The sequence below is a fragment of the Mauremys reevesii genome, linkage group 8 (genome assembly GCF_016161935.1).
Source record: "Mauremys reevesii isolate NIE-2019 linkage group 8, ASM1616193v1, whole genome shotgun sequence".
Classification (NCBI taxonomy): domain Eukaryota; kingdom Metazoa; phylum Chordata; order Testudines; family Geoemydidae; genus Mauremys; species Mauremys reevesii.
Window position 1 is genome coordinate 92084980 of NC_052630.1, and position 23906 is coordinate 92108885.

At 41.8% G+C, this 23906-nt stretch overlaps 1 long non-coding RNA gene across 2 annotated transcripts; it reads left to right on the top strand.

Annotated features, from left to right (window-relative positions):
* Nucleotides 1-385: 385 nt before the first annotated feature.
* LOC120370863 lies at nucleotides 386-9476 on the top strand. 2 transcript variants are annotated; one of them, XR_005584003.1, is made up of 4 exons: nucleotides 386-632; nucleotides 4334-4426; nucleotides 6201-6384; nucleotides 9353-9476. It is a non-coding gene; the product is annotated as an uncharacterized LOC120370863 (long non-coding RNA). The 2 variants fall into 2 exon arrangements; XR_005584002.1 differs by lacking the exon at nucleotides 9353-9476 and having other exon boundaries at nucleotides 391-632; nucleotides 6201-6885.
* Nucleotides 9477-23906: the final 14430 nt, after the last annotated feature.

The following is a 23906-nucleotide window of genomic DNA, read 5'->3' on the forward strand; positions in this document are numbered from 1 at the left end:
GAAGCATCTAAGACTGAGATCTTATGGTGCTTGTGGTGTTACAAAGGGTAAGAAAAGATCCTACAGGGACTCCTCAACCTTCCTTAGTGGAATCCTCTCTTTAGGAAAGCCAGTGTCTCTTTTCCCACAGAAGTGTCTTCTTAGATGTTTTGTCTTTGAAGAAAAATGCATGGTTAGTTTAGACAATTTGGACCTGGTGGCAAGTGAAAATCCCATTCACTCCAACATGGAGTGACTAAAAGAGCAGGCATATTTTGTTTGCCTTGAAAAGACATGCACATGTGGCAGACATTCAGACCAAAACATGGACAAGTTACTACACGCATGCTGTGAATTTATTCCACAGATTTTCATAAGCATTTTGGCTAGCAAGCACCTTATATCACAGATCACAGCAGGTACAAAAGTGTCTTATGTAAACAGTGACTTAAAAATAAATCTGTCAAGTGCTCTCTCTGCAGTTGCTAGATATCCTAGTCATCCTCTAACAGCTGCTCCAAAAAGGATGTACATTTTCTCATTTTTTTAATATTTTGTATAAAAGCAGATAGGAAAATCAATAGCAAATGGAAACCACTCCTCTTCTAAACGGATTCTATCCAATGTCTATTCCAGCAGGAAGCCTCTATACGGTAAGGCATAACTAATCAAATACATAGGAACAAATCATAGAGTCCAATCCTGTAGTCTTCACAAAATCTAGATCATTCTCTTCATCTTTTTTTGCTCACAAAGGGAATGAAAGGAATGGGAAAGTGGCATTTTTGCTCCGTATTGTGTCAGGGGTTGGGGTAGGGAGTTGAGCTAATGTGATATGACCACTGCCCCAGCACTCAAAGGAAGCCCCGATGTGAGTCCTCCCTCATTGGAGGATTTTTGGGTTGGGAGAAGATGTGTATGACTGGATAGTGAAGAGTTGGTGCCAGTGGAGAGGCACATTCACTTGATCATTCCCCTTCTAAGTTCTGGGATTTCTCCACGTGCTGAAGGGATGAGGGAGGTTGAATGGGCTCTTGAGGAGAAGGGAGGAAAGGAGCATAAATCCCATTTGATAGACCTTCTACTACAGAAGTAAGAGGAGGAAGCCAATGTATTGTAATCCTTCTCTATCTGTCATAAGAACGGCCATACTGGGTCAGACCAAAGGTCCATCTAGCCCAGTATCCGGTCTTCCGACAGCGGCCAATGCCAGGTGCTTCAGAGGGAATGAAGAGAACTGGTGATCATCAAGTTATCCATCACCTGTTGCCCATTCCCAGCTTCTGGCAAACAGAGGTTTGGGGCACCATCCCTGCCCATCCTGGGTAATAGCCATTGATGGACCTATCCTCCATTACTGTGCATTATCTGTGTAAATGTAAACCATAAGGCCCTGTAGGAATACCACTAGATTGTGGCACAAGTTGTTGATGGACTGAGTGAGCGTGGCTGGGGGATAGCGGCTCTATGAGGCGTTGTACCTTGGCAACCCCCCAGGAAAATTTCCATGAAAGCTAACACCAGACCAAGTCCTCACCTTCTCCATGAAAAAGGCAGGTAGGTGCAGGGGTGGGAGAGGAAGCGATGGTGGCTTATCTCCTCAGGGAACCAGACTGTCAAAGCAGAGTAAGGTCATGAGAAGGCCACAGGCACTGCCCCCTCCATCCAAAGGACACCCCAGCCTTTTGCGAATGGCTGGGATTTCTCTGTGGAAGCTGGGATATCTCTGCAGCCAGAATAAAAACACTGACTCCTCTAGGGATTTACCTAACCTTCTACCCAGCAGGATGAAGCTACAAAAACTCATTGACTGTCAGTTCATAGATATTACTCTGTAATTTCTCCCCTCCCATGGGCTTTTTCATGGTAGACCATGATCTGGCTCAGGGCTTTTTTAAAATCAGCAGTCAGGGTCAGAAATCCTGACACAGACAAAACCTCCAGTGAAGTCAGCTCTACTCTTTCTACTCTTGTTTTCCTGGGCCCAAAACAGACTTTGTTTGTCTTCCAGGATACGGTTTTGTAGGCTGTTATTCTGCCATGTGGATAATATCCTTGATTCCCTTTATTAAACAGAGAAAGTCAAGTGTTGAAATGCTACTACAGTAAATAGAATTACTCTGACAATATTGTTCCCCCTCACAATGAATATTATTAATTCCTAATTTGGGACATTTTCCCCCATGCAGAAGGCCAACGCAAAGTCTGTGAATCACCAAAGTCCTCAAAATAGGACCTTGGTGGGACTTAAGTGGCTCATATGCCTTTTTATGGCCCCCCTGAATTTCACCCAATATGCATAGGGCAGGTTAAGCTCCATATTAGATATTTATCTAATCAGGTCCATAATCTCTGTTTTTAAAACACCCCAGCCACTTATTTATGTGGTAAACTAGGTAGTTGTCTATCTGGAGAGTTTTCAAAATGTTTTTTATGGGAACTTTTTTTTCTTGTAGAAACAAAGAAAATTCAAACAGCAAAAGCTTTAGGGTTCTGATTTAATAGCAGAAAACAGAATTGCTGAAGATCCATCCTGAGATTCCATGCTTATGCACTGCATGGAGGGCTTCTGTCTAAATGGTTCTTTTCAACTGGAAATTGGGTTTTTCATAGACGCACGGGATTAGTTATTTGACAAAAAAAAATTGTGTGAAAAGTATCCGCTTTCTGTAGAAAATTTTGCATTTCTGTCAAAGAACAGAAAACCTCAAAAACAAAACCTTTTTTTAGCCAATTTTTTTTGACAAAAAGTCAAAATTTTCAGCAGAATCTCCTCAGTCAGCATTTTCCAACCAACTCTAATTCAAAGAACCTGAACAATATATACTATATGCTATATAATAATCCCTTCTATATGCTATGTGCTACAGAAACTGGGCACAACAGAACAAGTTGGGGAAAAGCAAAGGTTATTTGCCTTAGCTACACATTTCCTTGCTTTTGTGAGTTTAAATAAGACAGTGTGTTATGCTACCCCCAACTCTGTTAAAGTCTCTTCATGCCTTCCCAGGAATCATTTGAAGTATTATTTATTTCAAAAGCACCTTTGAAAAAAATCAAGAGGTTTGCCACAACATTACTGGTGTAAAGACCTCAATGAGAGTTTTTGTAACTCATGTGGGTAGGGCACGTTTCATCACTGCAAATAATGCCTGGGAAGGTGGGTAGCAAGTTTATTTTGGTTTGTAAAAAATGATTAAGGGATGACATTTCAAATCAGGCCATCTGGTACCCTACATCCCATTATGGCACTTGATAGCGCTGGAGCTGCTGTTCAACCTAAGGTGCAGTGTCAGACCAAGAGGATGTAACTTCCACCCCAAGATCCTGCAAGTGTGGAATGCTCTGCTGTTTTAGTATAGGCCTAAAAACTACTCTGGTGTCCCGCAGAGTGAGTCTAAAGGTGTTTATTGTGTGTTGTTTCCATTTAAATGTATCTTAGCTTGTGGGGTTGTTTATTTACTGCTTTTTGCCAGGTCTGGTTCCTATGGTTTGGGTAGGTCTGCCTTCATTAAATGTTTGACTTGTAATTGTATTTTCTTTTTGTGTATGTTGCGAGGTCTTAAATGGATGGAGACCTTAGAAAGTATTATTATTTAGTATGGTAGCAACTAGTAGCCCTAGTCAGTGGCCAGGATCCCATTGTGTTAGGTGTTGTATAAACACAGAACAAGACAATCCTGCTGTCCCCAAAACCTTACAATCTAAGTACAAGAGACCACAGGTTGATACAGCCAGATGGGGAAGGAAACAATGAGATAACACTGGTCAGTGTGTATAACAAAAATGAATATTTATTTATTAGAGGCACATGTAGCCTATGTAAAAGATACATGCACCTCTGGGATTCTGTTTGAATATAAACCCCTACATGTTGCAATCCCCTAGCAGCAAATCCTTCCAGCTGTTGGGAGCTACAAAGACATCAGAAGTAGGGATGGGCAACATGCAGTGAGGCTGCACAGGGATAGAGAGCTGAAGGAAGGCAGCATGCTGTGGAGTGCAGTCCTGCAGCAATCTCTTCAATGGGCTGTGGTCAGTGGGTCCATGCCTGTGCAGATCCACCAGCAGAAACCCTTGGGAAGAGGGCAACATGGTGTTCCATGAATGCTATTGAAGAGCTATGGTACAATGTTGGTTGTTCAGCGGTTGCCCTCATGCTATGGGGAGGATTTTGTCCTGCCCAGTTCCTACATAGTTCTGAGGTGCACAGCCCAATTAACCAGGAGGTTCACAAATGCTTTATATAATATTCACCAATATAAGAAACTAGATAGCTAGAGATCAGGCTTTTTCCTTTAAATGAAATGGACACTATTTTTTGTTTTGATTTCATGCTCTTATTTTTGTCCAGATAGGAAGGGTTTCCAAGAGGAACCCCAGCTGATGAAGCACCGATGCAAGAAAATAACATTGTATCAAGCATGTCAGGCAGTATTTACAGTCTGTAAGTAGACCATATTTAGGATATCTTGCTAAAATATTGCATGATGGAGGATTTCAGCAGACATGTTTAGATGGATTCTAAGAAGCTGGACAGAAAGGAAATATGCCTGTGGAGCTGTAAAACATTTATCTGCCCAGAAGAGAAGAGGAAAAAAAGCCCTGAATGATACATTGTGTGGGAAGAAATCTGCCCAAATGTCTTAATTGCTTTGTAAACTCATCTAAATAAATAAAATTGAGAGGGGCTGTCAACAGCCAATACTGTGTGGTCCCTAGAATATCGTTTTAGGCTAAAAAGAGCATCTTCCTGCACAGCTTATTCAGCAAAACTCCTAGCAGTACTTTCAGCCTAAAGTTATGTTCACTTGTGACTCGGGGTCCTGAGGTGTGAACTTTGTCAACGGGCTGGTTGTAGCATCGATACAGAGCAGTCACAATCTACCCTCTGCTGGGTGGCCAGCAGGGGTCTGTGCAGCCCCCAGAGCAGGTAGCTCTGATTGGGAAGGTGCTGGTTCAATGCATGTCTACAGCTGCCTCTGTTGATGGGGGATCCCTCAGTGGATTTGAAAGCTGCTCCCATCCTGAAGCAGAGCAGGTTGCAGTACCACTGCCTGTAATCCTTTGTGGTGAATCCCACCTCTTGGGGTGCAGGGTGCCAGGCGAGTACGTAGAGATGGAAAATACCTATTAGGTTATTTAGTCCATCCCCCACTCCTAGTGCAGGATTCTTCCCTTCCCAACATTTTCTAGTGTGTTGTTTAATCTTGTTTCAAGAATTCCAATTTACAGGGCTTCCACCACATCCCTGGGGTAAATATCCTACAGCCTAATAGGTGATTGTCCTGATAGTCAGCCTTCAGAGTCCATTTATTAATTTCATCTCATTACTGGTTGTCTCACCCCTTACTGTGGCTGCAAAGTTAGAGTAAGAATAATACATTCATGCTTACGTGGTCCTTTCCTGCTAATAATCTCAAAACATTTTACAAATATTAGTGAATTTAGCCTCATAATAGCCCTGGGGGGAAGTCCTATTGTTCCCATTTTTTCAGGGGAAGAAATGGAGGCACAGAGAGGTTGAATGACTTGCCCCAGATCGTCTGTGGCAGAATTGGGAGTAGAACTCAGCTCCCCTGATGCGCTTGTCTGTGTTGTAGCCACAGGACCATCCTCACCCTCTTTTTAGGGTTACTTCTATTTTATGTTAAACAACCAAATTTAATCGTCACCAGTCCCAAAATCACACCAAGTGTGGATCCAGGTTGTGGGTGGAATGAAATGAGCCTACGGAGATGGACATAATGATGTGCAAAGGGCATGGGGTTCAGACATGTTCGTGTTGTTTTGTTGATATTAATGTGTATTACCACAGCACCTCGGATTCCTAGTCATGGAGCAGGACCCCATTGTACCAGGTGCTGTACTAACACAGAACAAATGATGGTCCCTGACCCCCCCACAGGGGCTTACCATCTAAGTAGGAGACAAAATGCAGCATATGGATGCAGACAGGTGGGAGAGCACAAGGAAACAACAAAATGCTATTGGTTAGCATGATGGGCTGTCATTCTTTTTACAGGACAAGACTGTCCTTGCTAAAAATCACTTTTAAAAACTAGTGCTTTATTTTGTCAACTAGTCTTAGAAAGTAAACGGAAACCAGTAAACGTAACAGAACTGAATATGATGCAGATCATTTACTTTACATCACTAAATCATTTTTGTTTTCTCCTTCTTTCACCTCTCCTCCCAATTTGGTCTCCTGATCCACTAAGTCACCCCAGTATGAATGCTTTCACAGATGAGCCCTGCCAACACAGCCTTTGATGTAGTGAGATGGGAAGTTCGGCAAGTCGTTCCAAGTTCCTTCCCCAGCTCCTGCTTTCATTCTCCGTCTTGTTCCAGATAAATGGGGCCCAGTCCTGCTCCACCTTGAAGTTAATGGAGGCACAAGAAAAGGTCTCTATTGCTCTAGGGCCAAATCCTGCAAGGCAAGTGGTGCCCCAATCTCTGAGGGTACATGGCATTTTGTAGAAGGTGCTCCACACCCTAGAGGATTGGATGCTTACAGCATGGAGATCTGCTCTGCAGCAATGAAATGAAAAGAATTACTGGGGCCACCTTGAAATGATGTATTTTTACTCCTTTATCACCACGTGGATGGGAAATTAATGCCTGATGCCTGATTCTGCATGCCTTGCACACTCAAAACTCCCAGTGACCATCTCTTAAATTGTTTGATTCATGTAACAATTGTATGTTCAAGCAGTTCTTCTGCATCATAATGTCATATTACATAGATTCCTGCCTCTAACCTTTGAATACATATTTCACTTATGTCTACCACATAGTCAAATCATTCTTTTTGGAGTGGGGGTAAAACTCATAAAAATTTAGTTCATGAGTCAAGTTCTGCTCAAGCTGAAGCTAAAACTCCCATTGAATTCGATGCTAGCAGGATATCGGCCCATTTGTTATAAATTTAGTTTGTTTTTAGAACATTAGTTTACTTAGATCTATCCATATTTGTTGACCCTCACAGTCTATGATTCAGCATGGCATGTAAGCATGTGCTTAACTGTAAATTAATGGGACTTAAGCATCTGCTTAAAGTTAAGCATGTTCTAAAGCTGAACTGGGGCCTTAGTTTCTTGCTAAGTCTTTTTAAGTTTACATTTTGAGGTACATTTTTATTGTCATATAGGAGAGAGATGGATACTGTCTTTTTCTTTCTTGACTGGAGCTTCTTTTAGGCGTTTAGTTACCATATCTTCATTTCTGCCTGAACCCTGACCTAGAGCAATGGTCATTCCAGTGTCAAAGCTGCAACATCTGCAGCTGCTGAGTAAACACGGTGGCAATGTGAATGGCCTTAAGGGATAGTTTTTGTGCAGTGTAGGCGAATACTTAAGCTGATGTGGGGCAATGGTCTGAATTGTCACTATGTACTGCCATTTTGATTGACGTTCACTGTTAACTAAGGGCCCCATCCTGCACTCCTGATTTACACAAAGCTCCGCATCCAGGGGGAGTTTTGGTTGAGCAAGGAACGCAGGAGTGGGCCATAAAAGGGCCAGGTGCCTCAGCCGGATCCTGCATAGCCTTACTAGCACAAGTAGTGCTTACTCACACACTTAATCCCTAAGTCCCACTACATTCCGAGGGACTACTTGTGTGAATAAAGGCTACTCAGGGAGGAAAGGTTTGCAGGATCAGACCCATCCTATGTGAAAAGGAAGTAGGTCTTTCGTATGTATAGCTAGTATGTCATATATCTGAAGGTGAAATGTAATACGTTAGCTTACTTAGGAGTCAACAGATGAGCTCATAAATCCAGGATGAAAAACATATGCTACTTATTATAGAGCGTTCACATATATGTTACATGTATTTATTTTCCACATGGGATTGTATGTAATTAGGGCAGGGATCGGCAACCTTTCAGAAGTGGTGTGCTGAGTCTTCATTTATTCACTCTAATTTAAGGTTTTGCGTGCCAGTAATACATTTTAATGTTTTTAGAAGATCTCTTTCTATAAGTCCATAATACAGAACTAAACTATTGTTGTATGTAAAGTAAATAAGGTTTTTAAAATGTTTAAGAAACTTCATTTTAAATTAAATTAAAATGCAGAGCCCCCCCCCGGAACGGTGGCCAGGACCCGGGCAGTGTGAGTGCCATTGAAAATCAGCTCGCGTGCCGCCTTCGGCATGCATGCCATAGGTTGCCTACCCCTGAATTAGGACCTTGCTCCTGCATTCATTAAAGGCAACGGGAGTTTTGTAACTGATTTAACCAGAGCAGGATTAGGCCTTAATTTTGTCTCCAGACTGCAGCTGACCACATAAAAGAACAAAAATGATTGAATGATCTGTTTTAAAAAAAGCTTAGTTTTAGATCAAAGAATGCTATTTTTGTACAATGAGCTGACATTTTGAATGCATCATAGTTTCACCCTGAAATAATGAAAAGGATTTTCATTTTATATAGTACCTTGCATCCAGAAATAGCCAAATGCATTTTAGAAGTTATAATCACCACCTGAAGAGCAACCACTTTTGGCGTGAAATGCAGCAACAGTTTAACAACATACGATAAAAATAGCTACCTGATACGGTTTCACTCAATGGTGCAGAATATTTTATTCAGATTGAAACTACAGGGGATTTTTTAAACTGTACAGACTATAATTACTTACATTGGAATTTGGTCAAGACATTAGGGTTAGCAACCTTGTTTGCTTTAGGATCTTTAATGCCCACAAGTGGCCAGGAGATTGCCTTTACATCTCATCTGAATGATGGTAACTCCAGTGCACCTTAGCATGGAGCAGCACTGGTTCTTTCAGGATGAAGAATGCAACCGAATGAATTGCCAGCACTACTTCCTGCAACACATGTATCTCCCTGGGCCAATCTTGCTTTGTTTATGAGATTTGATGAGATTAGAACTGACTGTGACATGGCTGAAGGGAGGGTAAATAATGTAGAACCCGCTTGGTGTTAATTCAGATAAAACAGAAGTTCTGTTTAGAATGAAAGTTCAAATTATTTCCATGTAATGCAATGTGCAAACTATGATTCTAGTTATAATGAGCTTCCACTGACAGTGAACCTGTGCTATGAAAAAATGACTTTGCTCAAAGAGGGTTTCATTGCATTTATGTTTGTTAAATACTAACAGTAAATGTGGATCCATTATGTCAATATCATAGGCTATCTGTCAGTCTATACTAGACATATATATAGAAATATTTGGCAATCCCTTTAAACAGGGACTCTATTTCATTCTTCACCGGCACATGACACTTCAGAGATCAGTCTCCAGAATTTTGTTCACTTAAGAACATAAGTTGCCTTCCTGTCACTGGCTCAAGGGAAAGGTTGGTTCTCTTTGAAGGTAACTTTGTGCAACTTTGTTTTACAGAAGATGGTATTGCTCATGAAACGGAGTCAAGTAGACAGAAGTCTCTCCTTGTGTTTTCTCCCATTACTTTCCATGACCTTACAATGTTAATGAGGAATAAGAGGAAGGAAGAGAAATAACCCAGTTTGAATTGTATGTCAGTGATGACAGGGGATAGGATCAAGCCCCTTAGTAGTACCTAGCTAGCATGGAACCCGTGATGAAATGCCAGTTTCACTTTTCAGAATGTTCATTTCTGTGCATCACACATCAGAAGGTTGAATCTCATGTTGCAACTTGCACAAAAGAAAGTCCACTTTTGATTAAACAAATTATGATGTAATTAAAGGATCTGATCCTGCAGTTCTTATTCAGGAAAAAATCCAAGGTTGGCAGAATCCTGTCCCAAATGTGGCCTTCCATAAATCTTTTATATCAGAAACAATATCTGCAGTTCTTTACAGATTCTATTTTTACTAAGTGACCCTTTTGTAACTTACTGACTCTATGGTGCAATATTTGTTTTCAGTTTCTTTTGATAAAGTTTATAGACAAGTCTTTAACAGAATGAAGGGGCGTTTTCTTTAATTGTATTTACCTGTTACCCAGTCTCCCCTCTAAATTATAGTCTAGCTCTGTGCCTCCATGTGTAGTATGACTCAGATGGGAGATTCCTGTTTGGTTTAATAAACCCTAATTTCTGACAAAGGTAACTGTCACCTTTTGTTTCATTCTATGCGTTTACTTTCAAGCACTACAGCTGACCTCTGAACTCAATCTGTACTTGCCTATTGATGCATAAATATCTATAATATCACAGTAAATTAAGTTCAGTTTGAAAGGATTTCTATTTAATAATCTGTCAGAACTTTCACAGTATTTGATTTCTGATTTCCACTGTCCACTGACAGGTTTATCTCAATATGGTTTGATTAATGAAACCTTTTATTTGGAGTAAGCACACCTATTATTACCATAATCTCTTAATGCTTGCTTAGGCAACATTGTATTCTGACAGCAGGGCTCCAAAAACTTCCAACCTCTTTAGTTCTAGTAGAACATGCAGTGAGATTAGCAGGTTGGTGGAGTGGGTAGCATTGTAATGCATAGTATTGTAGTGGTGATGTTTGCAGAATTACATAGCTTTCCAGTGGAATGGATTTGACAAAATTATTTTCAAACCTTTGTCGTTTTAAATGTATCTTTTTTTTACAAATCCTTTATACAGAATCTGAATTAGTAATACTAGCAAGTACACATCACTCTTACCATTAATACTGTCCTTTGGAATCAGTGGGTGTTCTGATGAAGAGTTCCTATGACAAATTCATGATCATTAGTGAAAGAAATTACGGTAGCATGGTCTAAGTGTGAATATGGATTTTGGTCTCAGGGCCACTGAATTCCGGCCTTGCCAATATGTAGCCTTCGGCAAATCACGTAATCTCTCTGTGCTTGAGTCTAATGTCATGTACCGTGGTATAAATCAGGAATCAATAGAGTTACACCAGTTTACAACTGGTGGAAGTGAGAGAAGAAACTGGACAATGCATCTCAGTTTCCCTAATAACAATCCTTACCTACCTCACAAAGAGATTTGGGAGCCTGAATTCATGTTTGCATAGTGTTTTAATCAAGCATTATTAATTATTATTATTATTATTATTATTATTTATTAAAGACTGCATTGCTAAAGAGCCTTGTATTTAAGATGATGTGCCCTAATAGTATTTAACTAAGCAAATCATCTTACTTATTCTATGTCCAGAAATATACATATATGCAATAAGTAGCCTTCTCAGATCATGAAAGCACAATTAGTACAGATTACACCATTAAGTAGTATTTAAATATAGAAGAATTAAATTTTACCTTTGCGATTCCCCATTTAGATGGAACTGTTATCTAGCTCACACAGGCCTTAGGCAAAATCCTGACCCTGCTGTAGACCATAGGAGTTTTGCCATTGACTTCAATGGAGCCAGGATTTCACCCTGAGTCTTATCCTATCCTTACTTATAGTCAGATTTTCAAAGGGCACTGCTTTTGGATGACTCAGTTTTTGGGGTGCCCAATGTCAAGCACCTTGGAATTCAGAGGGAGTGGTGTGTGTTCAGCACTTCTGAAAATCAAGTCCAAAGTGTCTCAGATTGTGCATCTCGAGAAAAAAAAAAAGGGGGGGGAGGAGATTGAGAGAGAGAGAGAGAGACAGACAGATAGACACCAAAACCCACTTCTGAATATTCTGGCCCTGAACTTCCTCAGTATTCAGTGGTCTCTAAATGTGGGACTTGGGTTTGTCAGATAATATAAACATGGGGCCAGTTGCATAATGCAGATCCAGATCTGCATGTGGATCTGAACTTCATCAACATTTTGGTGTAGCATATGAAGCCAGGCTTTTGGTTTTGGCCTTCTAATCAGAAGTGAAGTGATAAAAATTCTACAAAGTATTACTTGTGGTTTAGAAATTTTAGAAATGTGTTGTTTCCACATACAGTACATTGTATGTTATATTTGAATCATGTTGGATTAATTTCTTCTACTAAAACATAAGGAAAGTTGAATTATCAAGTAGAACTCTTTGATAGCCTTGTTACCTACATCACTCTGGGATATCTCCTAGCTGCTGCCTATCTAGAAGCTAGTTCTGCCATCCATGCTCTCCTACAGTGAAATCCTGGCCCCACTAAAGTCAATGGCAAACTTCCCATTAACTTTAATAGGACCAGAATTTCACCCCAAAGCAAAAGGACTGTGGAATCAGATAGGTAATGACTATAGAATGGTTGTCCTTAACATTTTTCTAGTTTTGTCTTTTATTACCAGACAATGTTACTATGGTATTCAAATTATTTCCATACTTCTCTACATTGAATACCATGTCAACCGTATGTAGTTATTAAAGGGGAAAATAGTTTTTAAGCTGACCATTCTATCTGTTTTTATAGAATCCAAACAATATATGCAAAGGTTTAATTCATGACTGACACATTAAAATGAGTGTCAGGAGAAACATGGTCTCAGTTCTGTATTAAAGCCCAACCATCAGTTGATTTATGTCTCTATATATGTATACAGTCAGTAGAACAAAAGGACATACTTTATACATACACACGGACCCTAGATATTTTGGTGCCTTAAAAAGGCAAGGAAATTATTTACATGTAAATTGATATTCAGAATCAATAAATGCAATATAGTTCAATAGCTTCCCGTATGGTAGATGCTTCCTTGCTCTTGGCTGTGGTGGTTTTTTTAAAACAGACAAGTGCTTTTCATTATTAAAAATATATTTCTTTGGAAGGAAATATTGACTTCTCCTCCGTAATCCTCCTTGTAACATTATTGTAATTCTCCAACATGTTTCAGACTTTTTGGGTTGTTTTACACCCTGCTTTTTAACCTTCAACAACAAATATTGTTGTATCATGAAGACAGCAAATCCAAACAATTACATATGTAGTCCAAAGGCATACACAAGAAAATCAATATTTGACATCTTTGCAACTCCCTCTTTGGAGCAGCGTTCAATAGCTCTTATTCATTATACACTTATATCTCTTTCAGATTCGCCTTTGTCACCAGAAACCCATTTTTTTTTCTCCTTTGACTTCCACATAACTTCTTTGCCCTGTACTTTTACAGATGCCTTCTGGCTATAAATACTAATGAAATCTCTTTGCTTAATTCAATTTTGCTGGTACACTTACAGTTATGACCTAACTTTCCCACGAGAGAGACTGATTGAACATTCCAATACCTTATGGATGGGAGCAAACATTCTACAGAACTGGACTGACAATTTCCATAATTATAGAATTCACAGCCTAATGACCTTAAAAAACAATAAAAAGATCTCTTGTTAATTCCATTTCTGTTACTGACATTCAAGATATTTCATTTTTCACAGGACAACAAATTTACTTTTTATTTTCCAAAGAGCAGTCTATCCTTTTACCCTAGATTAAATTTTCTGAATATTGAAGGATTTCATTGAATATTTAGCATTTCTTTGTCTTTTAAAAGTTAGAATATTTATGATCCTTAGAATGCTTTTGACTGATTTATAGCAATCAATTATAAGAGTTCGTTTTCAAATAGCCCTTTTAAAAATGAAGAATAGAATAATTAAAAAGATCAGGAGTCCTCCCTTGCATATAATTATTTCATTATTTCATTACAGTGCAGAAATTGTTTTTGCTGACTGTGAACAATTTTAATTGAGTGAAATCTGTATTAATATATGATAGCAAGCAGTTCTTCCTAAGAAATAAGATTATTAATTGGCTAAATTTTTAATCAGCACAGTGAGTCTTAAGAGCTACATTGTAATATAAACCTAATCACTATGTATAGTAGATACCTTGTCTATTGTGGAGACATACTCAAAGCATAACCTTGCTGTACAGTTAATTTATTCCTTCAACAGGTTTATTGCTTTATTAAACATTTGTTTGGGTGCTGATTTGTCACATGCACAGTGCAGGCAGCTATGCACTCAGACTTACAGTCCTTATTCTAGCAAAACTCCCAATGCAATATATTAATACCGCTTTAGGCTGAGATTTTAAATTCATAACAACCTGAATGGATGCCCCCACCACACACAGTGTCTGGGGGTGAGGGGCATTGTCATGGATCCATTGCCTCCATCCCTTTCCCCATTATCGTTTCTCACCAGGTTAACCCAGACTGCCTCCAAACCCATGGTTCACAGCAGTGTAGAAGAAACCTATATGGAGCTATGCTATGTGGACCTCCTGCTTGCACTCCTGGCCCTCCAAAGGGGAATTGCACTGGTTTTCTTTTCTGGTCCTTCAACACCAACATAAGAGGGGTCAGGATTTGACTCCATGATGACTTAACTCTGGGAAATTTGACATGTCAATTTAGGTTAATCTTTTACAGCCAAGTGTAAGCTCATTGGGCAGGGATGGTCCTTTTGTTCTGTGTTTGTGCAGCACCTAGCACAACGAGACCTTGATCCATGATTGGGGCCACTAGGCCCTTCAGTAATACAGATAATAAATAATCCCAGCCGGCCAATATTTATTTTCCATATGGAGATGAATTATGGAAATTAGAGGTAGTTTGAATAGCGTTGAAGTGATAGCTGTGTTGTCAGGAGGTGATGCTGAATAAATCTAATTATTAATAAATAACATTAATAATAATGAGCTGTCCAACCAGGCAGATTCTTTCCCTGGAGCAAGAAAAGAATCTTTGTTAATTGTAGCAGCAAAGTTTTTTATCCTGTCTGTGGGCCTGACCCTGAGAGTGCTGAGCACTTCCCAGCACCAGGGCTGGCTCCAGGTTTTTTGCTGCCACAAGCAAAAAAAAAAAAAAGCCGGAGTGCCGCCGCTTGAAAAGTGCTGCCCCAAAAGAGACGGAATGCCGCCCCTTGAAAAGGGCCACCCCAAGCACATGCTTGGAATGCTGGTGCTTAGAGCCGGCCCTGGCCTGCACATCAAGTCCCATTGAGTTGCGGGTGCTCCTCACCTCACATGATGGGACCTGATGGGCCAATGACTTCTGTGTGCAAGTGACTACATTGCAGTGTAGAGCAGGAATGATTCCCATAGGGCCTTGATCCACATATGCCCAAGTCAGTACACGGCAAGGATCTACATCACAAAACCACCACCAGAATTGCCACTTCTGCTGGCAGTCTCCTTGGAAGGACCAAGGACTGAATGGAGCAGGGAGAATAAATCACTTCCTATATCAATAGAGAGAAGATTTGAGCATTTGACAGGGCAGGGAAGGTGGTGTTCCCCAGGGCTTAATTTGTAATGAAAGAGGTGCTGGGGCTCAAGCAATTTTTTTACATTCATAACAGCTGCAGCAAGCCCAGAGGTGCCAGGACTATGAACTGCTAAGCCTAGAGGTGCCGGGGCTCAGACCTGGCACAAATTAAGCACCGGTTTTCCCACTCCATGTACGTGAACAAGTTGATGGGCACCTGTATTTGCCTAAGGAATTGGAAATATTTCTCCATCTTTGAAGAAGTGTCACATTTAAGCCTTGTTCACACTAAGACATTTTAACTAAGATTTCCCACCGTTGCTACTCCTGGCAGCAGCTCCTGTGGGGAGCCCTAATGTAGACAAGGCCCCGAGGGCCTATTCTTAATAGGATTAAACGATACAGTGCTTAAAATGATGGAGCCCACTGGATCCATGTCTAAACCAGCAGGCCCCACCATTGCTACTACTGTTGAAGCCGAGCCTGTAGCAGCAACAGAGGGGAATTTGAAAGAAGAAAGGCTAATGTACATAGTATGTTCCTGTTCCCATTGGAGTCAGAGAGAGTTTTTCATTGGTTTTCAAGGAAAGCAGAATCTGGCCCACAGTTCCCAAGAGCCAAATACGGATGTCAGATCCCCGTGTGCAATGGCCGTCCATGACAATAGGAGCTGTGCCTGAGCTACTGATCCAGAATTTGACCCTAAAATAATCTTCAATAGAACAGCTGCCTCTCCCTTTCTGCTGTGATTTTTGGCCAGGTTTTGCATTATTAGTGCTTATTTTCATCCCTCCCAATGACAGGGACAAATGTTTCAATCTCTTGCATGTAGTTTCTGGTGCTGAGTGAATAATCTGTAGGGAATAATTTATTTAATGAATTTAGCCTCTTCTGTTTGCAAATTACCTGCAAGCAGATTGTGATTTACATGAGTGTATGTGCCATTCAAAATCATGTGAATACTTCTTGATCTTAAATGAATTCACACATGGTTCATTGTGACTATTCAATACTTGAAACTCAAAATTTGAGTCAATATGGTGAGTCTTTATTGGAAACACAGATCACAGGCTCTTGTTTCTCATTCCTGCTTAGATGAGTACATTTTATAATAAGGTTTCCAGGGTGAATGCCTACATGTATGTGTTAAAAATTCCATGTATGCAAATCATTTCTAATATTTGCTCCAAATTCCTTGTTTACATGAGTTTTCCTGCCCCAAAACCTGTTTCCTAGAATATTTACAGTCCCCAGAAGGGAACATCAGTTTTTAGTTTGCGCAAATATTCATAGCCATTTCCATGCAGGGTATTTGCCCAGCTATAATAATCTTATTTATTGGTCTCTTCTTCCATCATTGTGGGAGGATTCTGCTGAAAATGTTTAGGTTGTGTGCTGGAGACCAAAACATGAACTAGCACATGTAAATATAATTATGGTAAAGGTCAACACATTTTGATAAGAAGGGTGAAAAACAGTGAAGGTTTGAGGCTGGAAAGCAGGTAGCAGGCAAAAACCAATGTTCACAGTAGTTGTAAGAAAGTTTGGTGTCATGGTGTGTAATTTAAAGGTCATAGTTCACCTTTAGATAGCTGAAGACTTCCAAAAACAAGCCTTGTAGAAGGTTTTAGGTGACCCAGGTATCCTATCCTTTTGTACACTGTTTCCCTTAATGGCAATTGTTGCAAAAAGCTTCGACACCCAGGAGAGATTATTTTTTGGCTCTTTGATCTTGGACTTAATCTTACATTACTGCTTTCAATTTCAGCCCCAATTCACCCAGAGTTCCCAGGCTGCTGACTTGTGCTGGTCTTGCACAAGTTCCATGCTACTCCAATATAATTAACATTGTAAAGTCAGATCCTCGTGCTTCTGCACTACACTTGTCACAACTTGGGGTAAGATTTCGGGCACATTTTCACCTCCCTGGAGGTAGCCAGTTGCCAATTCAAGTCCCAGTGTAAGTTAGAGCCGCTCTGAGGCAGCTCTAACTTGTGCTTGTTGGAATAGCCCTGGACTGCTGGAAAGCAGAATACTCCTCCTATGTCCTCTACTCCCCACTCTGAAAATGGAGGGAAGAGCAGAAAGGGTGAAAGATAGTCTGCGTTTTCATTAGTGAATCTTGAATTTTCTTATTTTTATGGGTTTAGATCAGATCCCTGTTACTTAATCTTTTTTTTTTGAGTACTTAAATACAATCTCTTTAGAAGTACAACTAAATAGAACAATGTTGGGCAGATGATTTTTAGTATCCTCCATTCTGAAGCCTCTGTCTTTCTAAGCTTGATTAGAGAAGGGAGCCAGGGAGGGTGATTTTACTGTCATAGGAATCACTGGAAATGCAGATTTGATGATAACAGGAAATGGTTGCTGCAGGGGACATCTGGAGTGTGTCTGATATGCCAGTTTCTCTTTGTGTCACTGTTTAGTTGCTTCCGGGGTGTTGCGGGAAGTAGCAAAAAGTGGTCTCTGCTACTTTGTGAATAAGGCCCTTTGTAAATATTCGGCTAACCCCCCACCTCCCTACAATTAAATGACCTTAAGAGTCTGGCTGAAGCTCATAAAAACAAGAACATTCAGAATTAAAGTTAAAATTCTGGGCCAATGCTATGGCCTTAATTTAGGACCTAGGTGAAAAAAGTCATCCCATTATGTCAATTCAGGCCAGAATTTTCCTTCTGAACTCTGGATTTCATTGCTTTACAGTTAGTCTCTCAAATCTGAAATGCAGTTTTTGGATATGAATTATCTTTGTGGTTTTAAAATAATAATAAACTACCACCAACAAACATAACCCATCTTAAAAACTCTCTTGCAGCGATGTGTCCATCTGATAGACCATAGCAACAGCCATCTGATAGGTAATTAAAACCTATTAGAGATGTAGGCTCTTGAAATGACACAGTCTATTGCTAAAAGCAGCAAAGAGTCCTGTGGCACCTTATAGACTAACAGACGTATTGGAGCATGAGCTTTTGTGGGTGAATACCCACTTCGTCGGATGCATGATTATTGCGAAAGGGATTCTTAACTTCAGAGAGAGGATTAATGCCTTTGTGGGATTTTCAAAAGCTCTCAGCACTGGACTTGGATGTGGGAGAACTGGACTCTATACCCAGCTCTGCCACGGGCCTGCTGGGTGTCATTGGGCAAGTCACTTCCCTCTCTGTGCCTCAGTTTCCCCATCTGTATAATGGGGATAATGACACTGACCACCTTTGTAAAGCACTTTGAGAGCAACTGATGAAAACAGCCAAGAATTATTACTGTTGATCAAAACCTCTGCTCCTACTGAAGTCAGAAGTAACACTTCCATACACTTTAACAGAGGCAGAGTTAGGCCAACGTTTAGTGCTTTTGAAAATCCCACTCAAAATCTCTCTTTTTGTAAGTGTTCCTGAGATGAGGCATGTCAGTATCCACCCTGGAGCAAGTTATAGTCCGTCCCCCTTAGGGTGACCAGACAGCAAGTGTGAAAAATCGGGACGGGGGTGGGGAGTAATAGGAGTCTATATAAGAAAAAGACCCAAAAATCGGGACTGTCCCTATAAAATCAGGACATCTGGTCACCCTAGTCCCTCTCCTGACAACAGGCAGACCTTCACTGCAATGAACCACATAAGATGGAGATAAAATAGATCAGTTAAGTCATCTTGCCAGTGCAGGATTTTCCCCTACTGTTTCTTGTGCTTCATCCACTATAACTTTAATGTTCTGGACTCCCACCACTTTCCTAGGAAAACTATACCCTATCTAATAGAGCTTTCCTTTAGGAAGGCTCCTAGTGTACACTTCTGCACCCCTGAGATTCACCGTAACTGTTCCATTGCTTGATTTTATCCATTTACTTCTAATGATCTCCACTTGTATCATTCTACACAATTTTTCTGCTGGTCTGCTGCTCATACGTCCAAATACTTGCAGACAGTTATGTCCTCTCTCCCCTTAGTCTTAGATCCACTCTCAGCTGCCACTTATTTTTTAAAGTAAGTTTCTAGCTCTTGTGTTTGTGGCAAAAAGCTGGAACATGCAAATTCTAAAGGCTGAAAATCAAGAAAGTCAAACAAAAAAAGCAAAACAGAATTTTTTTTAAGACAAATCTTACGATAGCTAAACTGATTTCATAACTTTTTTGGGACCTGACTCATGATTTTTGAACTGTTGGGGTTGGCAATACAAACTGTTCAAATACTGTGTCTGATAGTGGCATCAGTGGACGATGTGAAGCAGGCTTCAAGGCCCATGTGTTGGCATGAAGTTTAGTGATAAGCTGATTTTCTATCTGTGATATAACTAAGGCCTTAGACCTGCAGACACTTAAACCTGTGCTTAACTTTGCTCAGATGACTAATCCCAATGAAATCAATTCAGTTCCTGAGCTGCAAACTGCCATTAAAGCTCACTTCTCCATGAAGAGTGTCCACCCATGTTGGTGCAAACTATTAGTGGCATCAAAGCGGGTGCAAGGATGTTTCGCACCCTGAGGCACCCCACTCTCAGCGGCAGCTCTCCCTCGCCACCCTGAGGCGCCCCCACCACAGCAGCTCCCTCTGGCCCGGGATTGGTGCCACAAGCCTGGGAGGCGGGAGAAGTGGAGCGGCGACGGTGTGCTCGGGGAGGAGGCAGAGCAGAGGTGAGCTGGGGCGGGGAGCGGTTACCCTGCGTGCTGCCCCCCCCCCTTACTTGCTGCAGGCGGCCCTCCCCGCAGCCCCCTGCCGCAGCTCCCTCCGCCTAAATGCTGACAACGACTGGGGCGGCCGAAGATCTGGCCGCCGCAGTTGCCGCCGAAGGACCCGAAATGCTGCCCCCCCAAATGCCAGCGCCCTAGGCGACCGCCTAGGTTGCCTAATGGGTTGTACCGGCCCTGAGTGGCATTCAACCAGTGTTGCTGTAAAATAAGGTAGGTGGAGAATTGGTGGGGGGTAAGGGTCCACTCAGCAGGGACATACCTTTGGAACCATTCATCTATGTGACTTTTTGCTAGGTTTGAATTTGGACAGTTTCATTATTATCCTCTGGAGTGAGGTGGGGCTGAGGTTAGAGACTTTTCTGATATGTGTTCTTATGCCTTGAGCCTGTTTCCCCAACCAAAATCCTTTCTGCACAGAACCAGGGCCGGTGTAGCCATTAGGCAAACTAGGCCGCTGCCTAGGGCACCAAGATTTGGGGGCACCAAAGAGCGGCGCCGACTCCAGCAGCTGCCCGCCCTGCCCCGCCCTGTCCCAGCTCGCCTCCGCCTCCTCCCCTGAGCACGCTGCCGTCTCCTGCTTCTCCCCCCTTCCTCCCAACACTTGCACCGCAAAACAGCTGATTCACACTTGGGGAAGAGGCAGGCCCAGGGTAGGGATTTGGGAAGGGATCCAATGGGGCAGGGAGGGGGCGGAGTTGGGGTGGGGCTGGGGGTGGGGCCAGGGGGCGCGAGGGGCCGAGGGGAGGAGGAGGAACGCATGTGCTTGGGGAAGAGGTGGGGCCAGGGTGGGGATTTGGGGAGGGATCCAATGGGGCTGGGAGGGGAGTTGGGGCAGGGCTGGGGTGGGGGCCCTAGGGTGCAAAATATCCTTGCACCGGCCCTGCACAGAACTAATATCTAGTGGTGCCCAGATTTCCTACTGATGGGTGCATTAGAAATGCACATAAATATAACTTCACAAACTCACATGGCCTGGACATTTCCTTCCCAATCTCTTCACATTTGGATTGTGCTGGGCTGCAGCCCGATTTGCCAGCCTGTAGAACTGCTTGCAATCTGGCCTGTGATGCACTGGGCTGAAGGATAAATTGTTGAGGAATAGTCCAGGCTATTTTATGATCAGTTCCTTTCTGACTCACCTTTGTCCCTTTCACTACTAACCACCCCTTATTCCATCTGCTGTAGCTCCTGCAAAGTCTTTTCTTTCAGCACAGTTGAATCTTGCAAGGAGAGTGGATTGCTAGCTGTGCTCAGGCTGCACTTTTATGGTGCCGACCTCTGGCAGGCAACCCAACCCTCTACAGACGTTAGCATTTCTACCTTGGTGAGGCCTGTTGGTACTTCATCAATACCCAGGATAATCTGTACCAGGCCCATTTCCTTCCAAGCTGTCAATCCCAGGACAGCTGTGGTTGTAGTGTCTATTACAAAGGAGTTTAGTTGCCATCTGTGTTCTTTGTGCATGCTCACAGCTTCTCACCCCAGTGTCCTGTAAGATGGGGAAGGTTATTTGTCTCAAGCACATTTTCTGCTGCTAGCTCCTTGTTGTATAACCATGTCAACAAGCAACACACGGTGTCTAGCATAATTCAGATTTGTTTGGGACCTAATTGTCCCATCCTGTATGCAACTTGGGTAGATAGTCCTCTCTCCTGGAGAGGTGTCAATGGTCAGTGGCTAGGTGCTGGTTGCTGTGTTCTGCCTGAATCACGTAAACAGACTGGGGGATGCTCTAATCTGCTCCTGTGCCAGTGCTCAATTCCCCACTCTATAAGTGTTTAGAGAGTGGGCAGCTGAAGTGATAGGGCTGGAAGTTGAGTGTATTTTCAAACCCAATTTTTGGGGTCCTCACTTGGACTTCTGTGGCCAGCTGAGTGATGTAGATGTAGCCCGTGGGAGATGAGAAGTGTCAGCACCAAAGCATTAGCATAAGTAACCTGTGTCAGGTTCTCCCATACCATTCCGTGAAGCCAACCAGTTCCTGCTTAAGCCTAAATGAAATGCAAAAAGAGTGATCCATTAGCGCCTCTTCAGGGGTGTTAATATAGTGTACACTCCTTTGCTACTCCTGTCTGAATCATTTTTAATGCAAATTGCTTCCTTTACCTGCTCTGTGTGAATGTAGATTTCAGGAAGTGTGGCTTGTCGGTGTTTCAATTAGGCCATGTCTACACTTCCACTTATGTTGGCAAAACTTATGTCACTCAGGGGTGTGAAAAAACACTCCCGTGAGCAACACTAATTTTGCTGGCATAAGTCCTTGTGTGCACAGAGATATTCTCCTATTGACAAAGCTACTGAGGCACAGTTAGGTGATTTTATTATGTTGACAGGAGAGCTCCCTCCAATGGCTACACAAACAGTCTTACAGTGCCACGGTAAACTTGCTAATGTAGACACGGCCTTAGATTATTGCAGGGGCAGAAAAGTATACACCCCATTGATAGGAGGAAAGACAGATGGTTTTCCAGTTAAGGCACAAGCCTAGGAGCCTGGAGATCTAGGCTATTTATATTCCTGCCTCTGACACAGACTGCCTGTGTGACATTGAACAAGAGAGACAAGGTGGGTGAGGTAATATCTTCTATTGGACCTGCTTCTATTGGTGAGGGAGACACGCTTTCGAGCTTCACAGAGCTCTTCTTCAGACCTGTCACAATTATCCCATGCAGCTAAAGACACCCTTCCTTACCTCAGAGGGATATTATGGGGCTTCATTAATTAGCTTTGTGGATGCTCAGATACTCCATCGATGAGAAATCCTAAATTATGACTCCATTTTCTCCTCTATGAGAATTCCAGCAGGCATGGTGGATGGCTCTTCATTGCAACTACAATTCTACAGAGCAGAGAAGGCCCTGTACCCTGCTACAGCCCCAGTGGGTCTAACTGCCTGAAAAGGGGAGAAGGAAGATGTGGAGAGGATAAGGCTATGGTCCTGTCCCTGCCTCCACGCCACCAGCAGAGCTGAGCTGCTGTGAAGGGCAGTACATACTGCACCCACTCCTAGGGGAGCAGAGCTATGGCAGTGGCAGAAGCTTCTCTGGGGCCCCCCCAAAAGCAATTCTGGCTGATTCAGCTAGAATGCTCTCTGTGGTCTCTAGCTGAAGTAAGGCCTCTTTGTGCATACACATATACTGTGCATTCTGAGATACAGTGCCCCCCTCGGGCTGAAAGAGCCAGAATCTCACAGGAAGGCAAAAAAAAAAAATCCACTTTGCTTTTATAATAATATTTCCAAAGGCCAAGCAATTGATGGCTGGACTAGGAGAAAACATACATCTTTGCTTCAAGTAATATGCTGCAGATTTGCAAGAGCAAATCCTTTTTTAAAAACTGGTGCCACACATCCATTCAATCTGTGAAAGAAAGTGAAGCCTAATTTGATAATATTATATGTAAAGTGTTTTCTTGACATAGATGTATTTTAGGCATGTCAGTTATATAATATGGAACAACCAGGGGGGAAAACAGAGTTGATCACATTCAGATGATACTAAATTATCTCATGACACAGGCTGTATCTTTTTTATAACAGAAAATGGAAACAACTGTGTCCTTGACCTTCAAAAAGAAATTGACTTACCTAGCTTAACTATTCAAACAAACAACTGTGTACTCTCTTCAATTCCTGTGATGATTTTGATTTACTGTAAATGACTGGATTTAATGAACTAAATTATGCTATTTAAATGCATTTTGTGAATGGTATTGTAGTTTGTTACAAAGCATTATGTCTATGCTAAAGTGTGCTGTAAATGATATGATATGGAACATATGTGCTGTATTCACAATTTAACTGTGTTAGGGAGTGCCTTCTCAGATAGGCTGCTTTGAAAACCGAGTCTTTATTTACCTGGTGAAATGAAGGTGATTTCTCAGCAAATCTCGGGGTCTCACTGACCTTGATAGAATTACACGGCTAATATTTTCACATGGATGAACTGTTCTTCAATAAGTTTTCCAAAATTGATGGGGTAAATAGGTTTTCCATTAACACTGGGCACATACTGTGCATTTTCTTCTCTCACTTTTCTTTTTGTTTGAACAAACATTTATAGCAGCTATCGCAAGGCTAATTCCACGCACATTAATGGTAACACTTTCCTTAGTCCTAAAGACAGAGCCCAGAATCTT